Raw genomic sequence first — 16068 nt, forward strand, 5'->3', positions numbered from 1 at the left:
TTACCTGCATGTGCCATCATGTCTGGCTAAATCTAATTTATTTTTAAGGACTGCCCATTATTCCATTTTGGATGTACCATGATTTATTTAACCAGCCTATGTGGATGATATTTAGGTTGTTTCCTGTCTCTTGCCAGTACAAACAATGGACATTATTATAATTTCCACATTCAAGGTGGAAATTATAATAATGTCCATGTGCTAAAGGCTTGAACTCCAGGGTGGTGCTGTTGGGAGGCAGTGAAACCCTTGAGAGGTGAGCCTTACAAGAGGTCCTTAAGGGAACAGTTTTCTCTGTCCCACACTCTTACCACACTCTTGCTGCTTCATTGGAATCCCCAAGCAGTGGGTCCCTTGGTCTTGGACTGAAATCTCTGAAACTGTGAGCCAAAATAATTATTTTCTCTTTATAAATTAATTATCTCAGGTACTTTGTTACAGTAAAGGGAAGCTGACTAACCAAGGCTTTGAGTAATCTTGTCTTGTTGGGTGTGGGGATGCACACCAGGGAATCCCAGCAACTTGGGAGGTTGAGGCAAGAGGATTTCCAGCTTTGCAACTTATTGAGAACCTGTCTCAAAATAAAAATTTTAAAAAGAGAGGGCTGGGATGTAGCTCAGAGGTGAACATTCCTGGGTTCAATCTCCAATACCACTAATAAATAACTAGACTGGTCTTTTGCACATGAGTGTTTCTGTGTGCTCAATTACTGGACATGGAACTATTAAATCAAAGGATGTGGGCATTTAAAATTCTGATTTGTTTAATTTCTAGTTTAGTTTTGCCAACTTAGTCTCTAACCAACTGTAGATAAGTTTTGGAGTCCCCATAGCCTTGGGACACTGTCCAATTTTCTTTTCTTTTTTTTTTTTTAAATATTTATTTTCTAGTTCTCGGTGGACACAACATCTTTGTTTGTATGTGGTGCTGAGGATCGAACGCGGGTCGCACGCATGCCAGGCGAGCGTGTTACCGCCTGAGCCACATCCCCGGCCATTGTCCAATTTTCTGATGGGCACCACCTGATAGTCTTGGCACCTTGGACAGGCAAATGACTCCTATTAGTGTCTTGATGGAGAAACCCAGGAGCCGGGAGGACAGGGACCTTCCCATGACCATCCAGACCCAGGCTTCTGCACCCAAAGCAAAGAAACGGCAGATCCGGGTGGAGACTGGGACATCAGCCCTGCCAAGAAGTGGCCAGTAACCCCAGGGCATTGAAATTCTAAGGCCTTGCTTGGAAGGCTCTCTAGCACCCTTGGTTTTCTTGAGTGTAATTTCTCGGGAACACAAGGATCAAAAGGATGTAAAGCTCTGCTGCTCGGGACGCTCCGGTACAGTGTGTTCTCTGTTGCTGGGACAGACTCAGCCTTCTGAATACAGACATCATCTCCCTCTACTCCATCTCCAGAGAACTTCCTGAAGCTCCACATTTGACTAAGATCCTGGAACAGCTGGGTGTGGGGGGTGCACATCTGGAATCCCAGTGGCTTGGGAGGCTGAAGCAGGAGGATTCCGAGCTCAAAGCCAGCCTCAGTGACTCAGCGAGGCGCTAAGCAGCTCTGTGAGACCCTCTCTCTCTAAATAAAACACAAAATAGGGCTCTGGGGATGTGGCTCAGTGGTCCAGTGCCCCTGAATTCAATCCCTAGTACTCCCCTCCACCAATAAAAAGACCCTGGAACCGAACAACAGCAGTGTCTGGAAACTGTTTAGAAATGCATAATTTCGAACCCCACAGAAGAATTGATAAATCAGGCACTCTGGGGTTGGGGGCCCAAAATCCGGGTTCTTCAGGTTGTGCTGTTGAGTACTCAAGCCTGAGAATCAACTGAATTCCAAAATAAGGTCTGCAGCTTTGCAATTTGTTGCCCCTCTTCTCCATGGACCCCAAACCACCTTCCCACGCTATTTCCTTTCTCCATTCCACAGCTTCTGAACACACACCTCGCTCCTTCTGAAGCCTCCCTCTGTGTTCTCCCCTTTGGGCTTGGGGAAGAAACCCCTAGTTGTTCTCCAGTTTCTCCTAGAGCCACAGGAGCCCCGAGTTTAGATTGCCTTTCCCGGCCTCCCTTGCAGTTGTGTTCTGGCCCATGTGATATGAGCGGAGGTGCTGTACAACTTCTTTATTTTAAATTTTTTTTTTTTTTTTTGCAGGGCTGGGGATCAAACCCAGGACCATGTACCTTCTTAGGCAAGTGCCCTACCACTGAGCCACATCCCTAGCCAAAGTATGTAACTTCTGAATTGTGTCCTTCGATGGAGAGGTCATGCCTTCCTGCCCCTTCTCCACTTCCACCGCAAGAATACAGACATGGTGACTGTGGTCCATGCAGATGGACAGAGGCTGGGCCTCCTGAGCCTCAGGAAGGAAGGAGCATGGGCTCCCGATCCTCTGGGGTCACTGTGGGAACCATAGATTAGTAAGCCTGGATCATGGTAAAAGAAAGAAAGAAACTTCCATTTCAGTTTGACCACTGTCACTTGAGCTCTGTGCTAGGACATCCCACTGTCCTCCTTCCCTCGCACAGTACCTTTGGGTGCTGTCCTACTTACTGGCCAGCACCTCTCTTTTCCTTTCGAGGACCATGTCAAATGTACCCCTGTTCCCTGATCCCAGGAAGGTTGATTTCTCTTCACTGAGTGCTCATCCCTTTACAATCTCCATTGCTGGCTGGAGTGGGGTCAAGTCATTTCCCAGGAGATCAGAGGCCCCTTGAGGCAGGGGCCACCCTCGGGCATCTTGGAATATCGGGCTCAGTGTCTGACACAGCAGACATTTTTCAGTGGCAATATTAAGTTATCACCATCCCTTTTCTGGGTTCCTTACTAAAATAAGCTTGGATAAATACTTGGGGTGAGATCTGAGAACCGATTCATAACCTGAAATGGTGGCCTGAAATTCTTTTCTCCTTCCCGGGGCAGCTGTGGACCAAGTGGGCTGAGACTGGCCACTCATGGGTACCCTGTGGACAGCCTTGGGAAGTTAGGGTTATGAGAAAGATTTAAAATTAGCAGAAAACAATTTAATATGTCTCTGTGTGACCTGCTGAGCCCCTTCCTCCCAGGCTTGCTCTGAATGGTGTGCAGAGGCATCAAGGGCAAGACTTGTGAGAAATCATGACACAGGGAGACCTTTTCCAAAAGGCCACTCTGTCATTGCATGCCCAGGTCTCATGCCTCAGGACCCTCCTAGCTTCTCAGAACAATGTTTGTTCCGTCAGACCAAGCTATACCAGAACAAGCTGACCTTTATTCTGACTCAGAACTAAAAGTCTACAGCCATGTACTGTCAAGCAGATTGGCGCTCTCTCTCTCTCTCTCTCTCTCTCTCTCTCTCTCTCTCTCTCCCCCCCTCTCTCCTCCTTCTCTCTTAGCAAACAAGTCATTCATCTTCTGTTGCATCTCAGCTATTTATTGGGTATTAGTTTTGTGCTAGGCACCGTACAAGGCACTTGATAAAAAAAAATAGACTCTTTCTGCCCTTGCTCACTGTCAGGAGCACTTGGGGACAAACCACAACAACACAGGAGTTTCCAAAGTGTGGCTCAGGGATACATGGGAGCCTGAGAGTCTTTGAGGAGATCTATGAGGTTAAAACCATTTTTGTTCTGATTTGGTTATTATTTATTTATTTATTGGCAGGACTGGGGCTTGAACCCAAAGGTGCTCTACCACTGAGCTACATCTCCAGCCTTTTTAAATTTTTTTTGAGACAGGGTCTCACTAAGTTGCTGAGGCTGGCCTCGAACTTGCCATCTTCCAGCCTCAGCCTCCTGAGTTGCCAGGATTATAGGCATCCACCACCAAGCCCAGCTAAAACTATTTTTATAAAAACATTAAGACATTATTTGCCTTTGGTCCTACCTCAGAATTGAGTATTCTGCATAGACACCTATAGGAAACCCCTCAGAGGCTGATTCGCGATATCCCAACATATTATGATGCAGAAGCAGATATAGGAATCTAGTTGTCTATGAAGCCAGGTAGTAAAGAGTTTTGCAGAAATAAGAATGTCATTCTTCTCACTTTATTTTTTGAAAAGACAATTATATTTCATAAAAACAGGGAGGCCCAGGTCAGAGTACTTGGTGGGTTTCTGGACAGGACAGGTGGGCAGCTTAGGACTGATTTAAATTAGTATGTAATTGGTTTATTATTGTTTTAAAAGACTATTATTAATAAAGACTTGCAAAATGTCTCCATTTTAGTTTTGAATATAGCAAATGTCATTGTAGTTCTCAATACTATTTTTAAAAAGTCATGATTTTGAGATCACTGTAGACTGATGTGCAATTGTAAGAAATAACACAGTGAGATCTTGAATACCAGTTCTCCCCCGGATATCCTAGATGACTTTTGTACAATAGCACAACCATGAAATTGGCATGGATATAATCTACCCACTGTAGCCAGATTTCATGTCTTACATATGTTGGTGTGTGTGTGTGTGTGTGTGTGTGTGTGTGTGTTTAATCTTATACAACTTTATTGATATAGATTTATATGACCATCATCAGAATAGATCCATCCATGACAAGGATCCTTTATGCTTTTTGTAGCAACAGCCAAATCCTTCTCTCCCTTCTCCCTAATCCCAGTTCTCTTTATATATAATATTGTCATTTCAAGAATGTAATATTATCTGAGTATGGCTGTGCAGGCTGAGGCAGGAAGATCACAAGTTCCAGGTCAGCCTTGGCAATTTAGCAAGACCCTGTCTCAAAATAAAAATTAAAAGGGGTTGGAGATATAACTCACTGCTTGCCTAGCATGTGCAAAGCCCTGGGTTCAATCCCCAGCACTGTAAAAAAAAAACATAAAAAGAATGTTATATAAATAGAAATATGCAATATATAACCTTCATATTTTTCAGGACTGGGGATTGAACTCAGAAGCACTTTACCAGGTTTAATTTTTTAAGAAACTGATGTAAGTTTTTTTTTTTTTTTCTGAGTGGCTGAACCACTTTATACTCCAACCAACAACTCCTGAGTGACCCATCTTCTCCAGTCTCACCATTTCCCTTTTTCTCTGGGTTCTCAACCGCATTCTGAATTGCCCTTATTGTACCCATTCTGAGGGTTGCAGGGGGTCTCTCATAACGGTTTTGATTTGCATTTTCCTAATAACTAATAATGTCGAGAATTTTGTGATATTTATTTGCCAACTCTACAGTTCCTTTTCAGTGTGATGTCTCTTGCCCATTTTCTAATTAGGTTGTTTGTCTTTACGTGAGTTTTGAGAATTCTTTATATGTTGTGGATGCCAGTGCTTTGTCATATATGTGGTCTGCAAGCATTTTCTCTCAGTGCTTTTGACCCCCTCCACACAGTCTTTGTCAGAGCAAAAGGTTTTCATTTTGAACAATCTATTTTCTTTCTTTCTTTCTTTCTTTTATGGATCATGCTTTTGATACTAACATTAAGAACTTCTCACCCAGCCCTATACCCAAAGATTTCTTTTTCTTTTTCTTCTTCTTATTCCTTTTTTTTTTTCCTAGTACGAGGGATTGAACCCAGGGGCGCTTAGCTACTGAGTCACATCCTCATCCCTTTTATTTTCTATTTTGAGACAGGGTCTTGCCAAGTTGCTGAAATGGTCTCAAACTTGCAATCATCCTGTCTCAGCCTCCCAAGCCACTGGGATTATAGGCGTGTGCCACTGCACCCAGCTTCTCCTATTTTTTTCTCTAAAAAAAATTTAGTGTTATATTTTGCATATAATGCCTGATCCATTTTGAGTTTTTGTTTTTTTTGGTAAAAGTATAAAGTCTAGGTTGAAGTTCATATTTGTCTATGAATGTTGGTATGGTTTCATGTGTTGAAAACTTAATCCTTAGCCATATGTTCATAGTTTTTGAGAAGTGGTACCTCTGGGTCCATCCATGGATTAGTGCAATAATGGATTATGGGTTATTGAGGGAGTGATTTTATTATAAAAAGAGAGCTCTTGCCAGGCTCGGTGGTACATGCCTATAATCCCAGCAGCTGGGAGGCTGAGACAGGAGGATCCCGAGTTCAAAGCCAGCCTCAGCAAAAGCGAGGAGCTAAGCAACTCAGTGAGACCCTGTCTCTAAATAAAATACAAAATAAGGCTGGGGATGTGGCTCAGTGGGCAAGTGCCCCTCAGTTGTTAAATGCCCGGTACAAAAAAAGAAAAAAAGAAAGAGCTCTCTGTTACACACGGTTTCTCTGTTTTACCTTGTGACATCCTCTGCCATGTTATAATGCAGTGAGAAGGCCCTCACCAGATGCCAACCACATGCCAGCACCCATGTTTTGGATTTTCTAGCTTCCAGAATCATGTGTTAAGTAAATGTCTATTCTTTATAGATTACGCAGTCTGTGATATTCATTATAGCAACAGAAAATGGACTAAGACAAATGTCAATTATTTTTAAGGGGTCTTAGGACCAAAGGTTTGAGTTCTTCTACAATAAATTGTGTTAAGTACTTACTGTATGTCAAGTATTGTGAAGCACTATGGGAAAGGTTTGTTTGTTTTTTTTTTTTTTTAATATATATCAGGGATTGAACTCAGGGGCAGTGCCCACTGAGCCACATCCTCAGCTCTATTTTGTATTTTATTTAGAGACTGGGTCTCATGGAGTTGCTTAGTACCTCGCCTTTGCTGAGGCTGGCTTTGAACTCCAGATCTTTCCGAGTGGCTGAGATTGCAGGCATGTGCCACTGTGCCTGGCTATGGGTAAGTTTTTAAGCAAAGCAGTCCTAAAGGACTTCTTAGAGGAGGTGCATTTGAGTTCTGCTTTGGAGGCTGAATTGCAGAGGGGAACTCTTGTTTTATTCCCCCACCTCTTGTCTTCCATAGCCAGTGATATCCTTGGTGATGAGGTTAATTTTAAAGAAGAGAGGTGTGGAAAATAAATAGAAGAGCTCAAGGAGTGAGGCAGACCTTGGTTAAAAATCCTTCCTCACTAGCTAAGCTTTAGTTCTTTTATCTGTAAAATGAAGGAAATAATTCATTCTTTTCAAGGAAACTGAGAATTCAATGTGATAAGAATGGGGCCTGGCACAGGGGAGTGCTGAGGGCCATTGCCAAGTAGGAATGACGCATGGAAATTTCCTTGCCAGCGTACCCCATGTTGCTTAGAGGAAGGACTCCTGGAAATGGACTTGCCTTGGACATTCGCTGTGACATTGCATGCATGTTTGAGAAAGGTGACCCTGCTCAAGGACCAGGGTGGATCCAGGTTTAGGGAGGATCCTACTGGATTAGGGCGGATCCAGGTTTAGGGTGTATCCTGCAGGTTTTAGGGAGTATCCCGCTCCTTGGGTTTAGGGCGTTCCTGGTTTAGGACAATCTAGGTTTAGGGCAGTTCCAGGTTTAAGGTTATTCCTGCTGGGAATAGGGCGTATCCTGCTGCCTGAGTTCCCGTTGAGTTCTCGTGGGATTCAGAAAGTATTTGGGATTCAAAGCCTGGTGGAGTATGTGAATTTTGGGGCAGAACTTGGATTTTCCCAGAACGTGTTTGTACAGGGCCGGTGTGAGTTCGGGAATAAAGGATTGCTGTTTGAATCTACAAAGTGTGAGTGGCTCGTGATTCTGTGCCCAGCCAGACTGCGGCAGGGGAGTTCTCAGTGAATGGGGATCTTTCCTTCCTTCCCCTTTCATCATTTCTCCCACCTTTTCCCCAGCTTATGGACTTCAGCCTCTGCTTGATTTCATTCTCTTTCCCCCGTATTGTTCTTGATAAATGATTCTGATGTTTTGTGCATCTAACATCACAAAGCTGATGCCCAATCTGTAGTCACAGAGGACTTCTTAAAACACACGTTGCTGATCCTACTTGCAAGGTTTTTGATTCAGTAATGTTTGGTGTAGGACCCAAGAATTTGCTTTTCTAACACATTTCCAAGGCATGATGCCTCTGCCAGGCCAGGAACCACACTTGGAGAAGATTTGCTCTCCAAGGTCCTCAATAAATTGTGCAGAGGGACTTAAAATGTTCCAATTCTCCGTATAAACAGATCTCCAAAGATGTGGCTTCTGTTTGTTTTGCAAACTTCATGGAAACTTCTTGGGGGTGTGGGGAAGGCAGGTGGTGACTTCTGGTTTCAAGAAGGCTGTTTTGTTTATCCTGATTTTAATTGCCGTGAAAAGAAAATGCACAACATGAAATTTACCATCTTAAACCATTTCTAAGTGCAGAGCTCTGTCGTGGGAGGTGTGTTCAGGATGACTGAGTTTTGTTTCTATCATCTCATTAAAAAATCCACTCCAGACAATAAGGAGGCCCTGAAGCAGAAGTATCCTCTCCATCTTTGATGAGACCAGTGGACATTGCTGAGCCTGCAACACTGTAAATGAGGAAGAAACTGAGCTGGGGAATGACCAACCCTTTGGCAGAGTGGAGACGGTCAACCCTGCTGCCTCAGAGGGGATATAATGTCCACTCCAGAATTCTAGAAAGGCTCAGGTGAGAGAAAGCGGAAAGCCCGAACCAGGAGTTCACCTGACAGTCTCCATCATGGGGCATCCAGACCTCTCTCCCTCAGGGGCCACCAGTGGTTTAATCTCTAGGGAATTTGAACTCGACTTTGCAGGTTTAGTAACAGACAGTCACAGAATAGGGGAGGGATCCGGTTTGGGGCCTGAATGGAACATATTCCCAGTCCATCTCCAGAACATTCACATCTAGGCTCATCATCCTTACACCTAACCTCATCCGGGCTCTCACTGGCAATGGGTGGGAGCCTTTTTCTATTAAGAAGTTGAAAGGCCCCAGCAAAAGGACCTGTGATCATAACCTTGGGGCTGCTCCGTGAGCCATCTGGCTGGACGCTGAGTGGACCTCCGGTGAAATACACCAGCTGTCAAACCCTGTCCTGGCTTGTGAATTTTCCAATCAGTTTTATTTTTTCCTCCCTTTGAAATAGAGATTATCAGTCACTTGAGGTAAGTTTATAACCAGGATGAGAGACAAAAAAAAAAAAAAGGTGTGGCAGAATCAGTATTTTGCTGTGATCATTTTGGCCTTCTTTGGACCTGTTTGTGCATCTGCAAATGAAGGATTGACTTCCACAATGGATTCTTCACCGGGGACCCTTGTGCCCTTTGCCAGTGGGTACCCATGTCCATGTATGTATGACATGAACTCATTTCTGGGTGTTTTTTTTATTTTTATTTTTTCCTGGTTTTGAGTACCAGGGATTGAACTCAGGGCACTCGACCACTGAGTCACATCCTCAGGCCTATTTTATATTTCATTTAGAGACAGGGTTTCACTGAGTTGCTTAGCATCTCACTTTTGCTGAGGCTGGTGTTGAACTCATGATCCTCCTGCCTCAGCCTCCTGAGCCGCTGGGGTTACAGGTGTGCACCACTGTGCCTGGCTCTGGGGTGGTTTTCAAAAGTAAGTTTTCTGAGAGAGTCTGAGATCCCTTAAAGTAGCAGTGAGCCTCTTACTGGCTGGGTCTGTAAGCTGTCTCTCTGGGTTTGCTCTTTGACTCTTTCCCCCTTCTTCTTCCTCCAGGCCTCTACACATGCAGCGCCTCTGACCTCTCTCCTTTCAGGTGGAGTTGATTTCTTCCCTTCTTTCCAGACTCATCAGAAATACTGGATTTTTTTGGAGTCTTTCCTGACCCTTAATCTCCATGTGGATGAGGGGACTCGTTGGTGGATACTGTCCTTATCTCCTCTAGAGGGTTGTGTCTTCTGCCTCCAAATGCAAAAGCCTGCCTTCTCTCAACAGCATGGCTAGAAAGCTGAGCAATAACCTCCCAGCAGCACCTGCTCTCCCAGTCTCAGGATGAAGCACTTGTTAATTTGGTCCGAGAGCTGGACTGGATAGGAGTAAATCAGCTCAGTCCTTTGAATTACACTTCAGAGATCAGCAGAAGGCAGACTGAGCCGACGGGAAATGAAAAAGGGGAAGATAGGGCAATTATAACTCTTTTGTGCTTCTGTCCTTAGGTTACCTGGTGGGGCTGGGTTTGCTGCAGCTCTTCTGAGTACCGTGAAACTGAATCCAAACTTGGTAAATGGAAATCAAGGTCAAGACCATACCTCGACTTTCAGAATCAGCACCAGATGCCAGCCTCTGTCAGGACAAGGGTGTGAAGCATCCAAGTGGCTTCAGCTCTGACCTGTGTGACAGTGGGAAAGAGGTCCTTTTAATTTGGGGAGTCACCCTGCCTCTAAACTCCTGGGTTATAGTTAGAGAATCCCCTGTATCACGAGTCTTAATGAGATATCACTTGAGATTCTGGAAGCTTCAAAGGAGTCATGTTCAGTTTTCCAGGTTCTCTTACAGCTACAGTAGGGACGTATGACCTGGGCTCAGCCAGTCAGGTATGCACAGCCACATTTTGGAGAGAAAGCAAGTGACCTAGGAAATGAGGATGACGAGGAAGCCTTGCTTGAAAGGACAGAGTCATAGGAAAGTCACATACCTGCCACAGGTGTGGCTGCGGGCTGAGGTAGCTTGCAGGTGCTCTGGCAGGAGGGCTCAGTGGTGAGTTTTACCATGTTTCGAGCTTCCTCCGACCAGTGCTGCCCTCCTGCACCTGCTTGTACTTTGGTTTCAAACATACTTCCTGCTTTTCTTTGACTTTGGGTTTTTCTGAAAGGAGAGTCTGAAATGAGAACCTTAGAGGTGGTATATTTGGGAGGTGATCCCTGGAGGGTAAGTGTGAAAAAGAAAATAGAAGGACAGAGGGAAGGGGGAGAAGTTACCAAGGGCACATTCTCAAGGCGCTTCTTTAAAGAAAAAGGAGGCTCAACTCTCTCGGGACCTCAGGAGAATATTAAGCATTTATCCACTGGGTTCCCCCCCCCACCCCGCATCCGCCACCATTGGATGGCTTATAAGGGGCAGTAACTTGCAAACATTTCTGATTGTTCCTGTGCATGGCCTGAGCAGGATCCTGAGGTTTCTAGAAAACCTCAAGACAGAAAAACAGAGATGGAGCAGGTCCCTGAGGTAGGACATGAACAGTGTAACTACAACTGCTCGCCACAACTGTGTCCCAGCACTGGTGGGGGGGGCGGTACCAGAAACATCAGTTTCTGCCTCTTAGCTCCATTCTTGAGTTCCCCTGGGAAGTCTCTGCACCACCTTGTATCTTTCCATCCTATTCCTTTCTGCTTCTATCAGTCACAGTTGGTCACAGTGGCTTGCAGTCAGGAGCCCCCATGGATATGGAGAAAGTCAAGGCGGCTGAGGGAATCACCCTGGATACACTTCTCCCTCCTAGTCCTAGGCTGGGAGATTCTTTCTCCCAAGTCCCAACCACTGCCCAGGTTCCGATCACCGTCACCTCTCAATAACTGCTCAGCTTCCTGGCTTGCTTCTTTAACGCCGTTTTCCTCTCCTATATCCGCAGTCAGAGTCAACTTTCAAAATTCCAAACCTGGCCTTGGGGGAAGGCATGGAAATTCTTTCAGTGGTTCCTGTCCTCGAGGCAGGCCAGACTGTGGTCAGTTCTCAGGTTCCTGAGGTCCTATGCAGGTCAACTTCTGTACAGTTTCATTCAAACAAGTGTAGTTGAACTTGGCAATGGAACCACCTCACACGATTGCTGTCAAGATTGACTCGTGTGTATACAGTGCCCAGCACACAGTAAGTGCTGGCTGCTTTTCCTTAGATTTAAAAAAAAAATAGACTTTATTTTTAAAAGAACACTTAAAGGTTTGCATTAAGATTAAGTGAAGGTACAGAGATTTCCCATATATCCTCTGTTTCTACATATGTGTAGCCTCCTAAACTATCAACGTTTCAAATCCGAGTGTATATTTGTTACAATCAATTGATCTACATTGGTACATAATTAGTTAGGGCCCATAGTTTGCCCTAGGATTCACTTTTTAAAAAAAATTTTTTTAATGGTCAATGAATCTTTTATTTTATTTATTTATTTTATACAGTGCTGAGGATTGAACCCAGGACCTCACACATGCCAGGCAAGTGCTCTACCACTGAGTCACAACTCCAGCAGCCCCTACCTTAGGGTACACACCTGATGTTGTATGTTCTACAAGTTTAGAAAAATGTACAAGAACAAGTATCCCTCTTTACAGTGTCATATGAAGTAGTTTTACCACCCTAAAATCCTCTGTGCTCTTCCTCTTCATTATTCCTCTCCTCCTAAACCCTGGGAACCATCAGTCCTTGCACTATCTCCATATTTGCCTTTTATGGAATGTCATATGGTTGAAATCGTAGAGTATGTAGCCTTCTAAGGTTGGCTTCTTTCACTTAGTAATACATTTAAGGTTGTTTTTTTTTTTTTGCATTTTTTTCATAACTTGATAGCTCATACCTTCTTAGTGTTGAAACTATTTCTGGGCTCTTTATTCTGTCCCATTGATTTCTTTGTGTATTCTTTTACCAATACCACACTCACCTACTGATGGATAGCTTGGTTGATTCCAAATTTTGGCAATTATAATAAATAAATCATAATAAATAAATTTGTGTATTCTTTCACCAATACCACACATCCACGTGCAAGGTTTTGTGTGGATGTAAGTTTTTAATTCCCTTGGATAAATACCAAGGAGCATGACTGCAGGGTCATATGGTAAGGATACATTTAATTTTATAAGAAAGGGCCAATTGCCTTCCCATGTGGATGTACTATTTTGTATTGCTAATAACAAGGAATAGATTTCCATGGATCAACCCACTATTTAATTTTGTCAGTTTTTGGATTTTTACCATTCTTAATAGTATCTCATTGCTTTAATTTGCAATTCCCCAGTTACATATGATATGGAACATATGTTTATTTGCCATCTTTATATCTTCTTTGATCGCTGCTTGTTTAGGTCTTTTGCCCATTGGGTGGTTTTTTTTTTTTTTTTTTTTTTGGTATTGGGATTGGTACATTTGGTACATGGATACTGAACCACTGAGCTCCATTTCCAACCCTTTTAACTTTTTATTTTGACTCAGGGTCTCCCTGAGTTGCCCAAACTGACCTTAAACTTGTGGTCTGCCTGCCTCAGTCTCTAGAGCAGTTGGTATTACAGGTGTACACCACTGTGCCTAAAATCGTCCCAGTTTTTAATCAGGTTGTTGTTTTCCTGTTTTTGAGTTTAAATAGATCTTTGTAGGACAATAGTCCTTCATCTAGTGTGTCTTCTGCAAATATTTTCTCTACTGTGTGGCTTTTCATTCTCTTGACATCATATTTTGCGGAGCTGGTTTTTGTGCTTTTTGTTTTTGCAGAACACTTTTTTTTTTAATGTTTTTTAGTTGTCGATAGACCTTTTTTTAAAAAAATATTTTATTAGTTGCTGATGGACATTTATTTATTTATTTATATGTGGTGCTGAGAATCGAACCCAGTGCCTCACTCACACATGCTAGTAGGCAAACACTCTGCCACTGAGCCATGATCCTAGCCCCAGTTCTTAATTTTAATGAAGTCTAGCTCATCAGTTTTTTCATGGATCATGCTTTTGGTGTTGTACTGAAAAGTCATTACTATAACCCAAGGTCATTTGGAGTTTTTTCCTCTGTTATCTTCTAGAAGTTTTAGTTTTGTGTTTTATATTTGAATTTATGATATACTGAGTTAATTTCAGTGAAGGGTATAATGTCTGTGTTGAAGTTCATTTTTTTGCATGTGGATGTCCAGTTCCTCCGGCATCAGCTTTTGACAAACCAATTTTTTCTCCATTATGCTGCCTTCATTCCCTTGTCAAAGATTAGCCAACTCTATGGGAAACTACCTCTGGACTCTTTATTCTGTCCCACTGATTTATTTGTGTATTCTTTCACCAATAGCACACTGTCTTGATTACGATAGCTTTACAGTAAATTTTGAAATAAAGTAGTGGAAATCCTCTAACTTTATTTTTCTCTTCAATATTGTGTTGGGCTGGGTGTGGTGCCACATGCTGGGTCATCCCAGTGGCTCGAAAGGCTGAGGCAGAGGAGTTCAAAGCCAGCCTTAGCAATTGAGGGAGGCCCAAGTCAACTTATTGAGACCCTGTATCACAATTAAAAAATAAAAAAGGGCTGAGGATGTGGCTTAGTGGCTAAGCACCCCTGGGTTCAATCCTTGGTATCCAATAAATAAATAAATAAGAAAGAATATTGTTTTGGCTCTTCTGGATATTTTGCCTCCTCATATAAATAGTTTGTTGATTTCTACAAAATAACTCGCTGTGAGTTTGACTGACATTACCTTTAATCTATAGACTTAGTCTAAAAGAATGACAATCTTGAGTCTCTCTGTGAACACAGAGTATCTCTTCTTTTTTTTAGTTCTTCTTTGGTTTCTTTCTTCAGAGTTTTGTAATTTCCCTCATGTATTTATACTTGAGCATTTTATTTTGAGGGCATTAATGTAAATAGGTTGTATTCTGAATTTCAAATTCAAATTTCTTGTGGTGACATATAAGAAAGCGATTAAACCAGGTACAGTGGTGCACGCCTGTAGTCCCAGTGGCTCTGGAGGCTGAGGAAGGAGGATCCTGAGTTCAAAGCCAGCCTCAGCAAAGGCGAGGTGCTAAGCAACTCAGTGAGACCCTGTCTCTAAATAAAACACAAAATCGTGCTGGGGATGGGGCTCAGTGGTTGAGTGCCCCTGAGTTCAATTCATGATTCCTTTTCCCAGTTCTCCTGCTGGCATCATACGGGGATTTTTTCCCATTATTCACTGTGAGAACCTAGCAAAGCTCCAGAAGGTAAAACTCATAAGTATGGGGGCTTCCCATGCCTGGGTCCCCAGAGTTTTCAACTCTCAGATGTCCCTGCACTGAGCCTTCAGCAATTTGCCCATGACAGTTCCGATTTTCTTACCCTGGTGCTTATTCCCAACAGAGGTTTGTAGTCAGGGGTTTTGCTCGGGTAATTGTGATTCTCTGTACCCATCTCTCTCTCTCTCCAGTTTCGGGGGCATCAGTTTGTCCCGTGATCTCACTTCTCTCGTGACCCAAAAAGGGTTGTTGATTTTTTTGATTTGTTAAACGTTTTGCTTATTGTTACGATGGGATGGCCAGAAGTTGATTTTTTTTTCCATTTAAAAAATTGTGGTAAATATGTCACATACAATTTGCCCTTTTTAACCCTGTCTACATGTCTAATCCAGTTGAACGGCGAACATTCACGTTGTTGGATAACTATCACCATCATCCATCTCCAGTACTTTTTCATCACCCCAAATTGCAAATTAGGCACCAAACACTAACTCCCTATTAAGCAAGTGCTAGCTTTCATATTATTATGGATGTTGCCATTATTATTATGCAGTGACCAACAGCAACTGTTCTACCAGAATGTACCTGGGCATCATTCAAGCACATGTTTGGGGTGGAGGGTCTGACAGACTCTTGAGAAGGGGATAATGAGATCAAGGTGTGGGTTATAGATAGAAGGATCGCTAATGGAGGGAAACTGTGATGCAGCCTTCTGGACGCTTCTTCAACACAAAGCTGAGCAAACCGCTGTGAAAGTTGGTCCTAAATGGAATCATTCATCAGGGTAAATGTCCTGGGTCCACACTGCCTTCATTTCACTGGTTTTGTTTTATTGTCTCATCTGCCCAGCCGTGGAACCTTGAAACTCCCAAAGAGATGAATGAGAAGATTCCATGTGCTAATCTCATTTCCAAATGTAATTGGTGTCTGAATTATGAAGCTCTCGGCTTCTAAAGGCTACATTCACCGAGCCATTCATCCCCCTCTCTATCTAAGCGGGCCAAGGTGTCACTGTGATGCATGTTCATTGTCCCAGCCATGGAGAAGTAGTGGAGTTGGCCCAACCTTTCTAGAGGGTAATTTGGCTATGGGGATCAAAATTCAAGATTTGCAGAACTTACGATTTGCAGAACAATTTGCAGAACTTACAGAAGCCTACCAATTTCAAGGATTTCATTTAAACAACTGGAAAAAAATGATAAAGATGTTTGTGTAGAAGTATTCAATGCAGCCTTATTTATAATGGTGAACAATTTGAAAAAAATTGTTGAACAGGACACACCAATTACGGTATGTCTACGCATTGGTATGCTTACTATGCCACGGCTGCCAAAGATAAGGTAGAACTGTAAGGAAAGACCTCCAAGGCATTCAGGCGTATCATGCAGAATGTTCT

At 43.1% G+C, this 16068-nt stretch overlaps 1 long non-coding RNA gene across 1 annotated transcript; it reads left to right on the top strand.

The window, feature by feature from the left end:
- The first annotated feature begins 2147 nt into the window (after positions 1-2147).
- Positions 2148-14065, top strand: LOC144378074 (uncharacterized). The gene is made up of 2 exons (XR_013439597.1): positions 2148-8439; positions 9936-14065. It is a non-coding gene; the product is annotated as an uncharacterized LOC144378074 (long non-coding RNA).
- The last annotated feature ends 2003 nt before the right edge of the window (positions 14066-16068 follow it).

The sequence above is a fragment of the Ictidomys tridecemlineatus genome, chromosome 5 (genome assembly GCF_052094955.1).
Source record: "Ictidomys tridecemlineatus isolate mIctTri1 chromosome 5, mIctTri1.hap1, whole genome shotgun sequence".
Classification (NCBI taxonomy): domain Eukaryota; kingdom Metazoa; phylum Chordata; class Mammalia; order Rodentia; family Sciuridae; genus Ictidomys; species Ictidomys tridecemlineatus.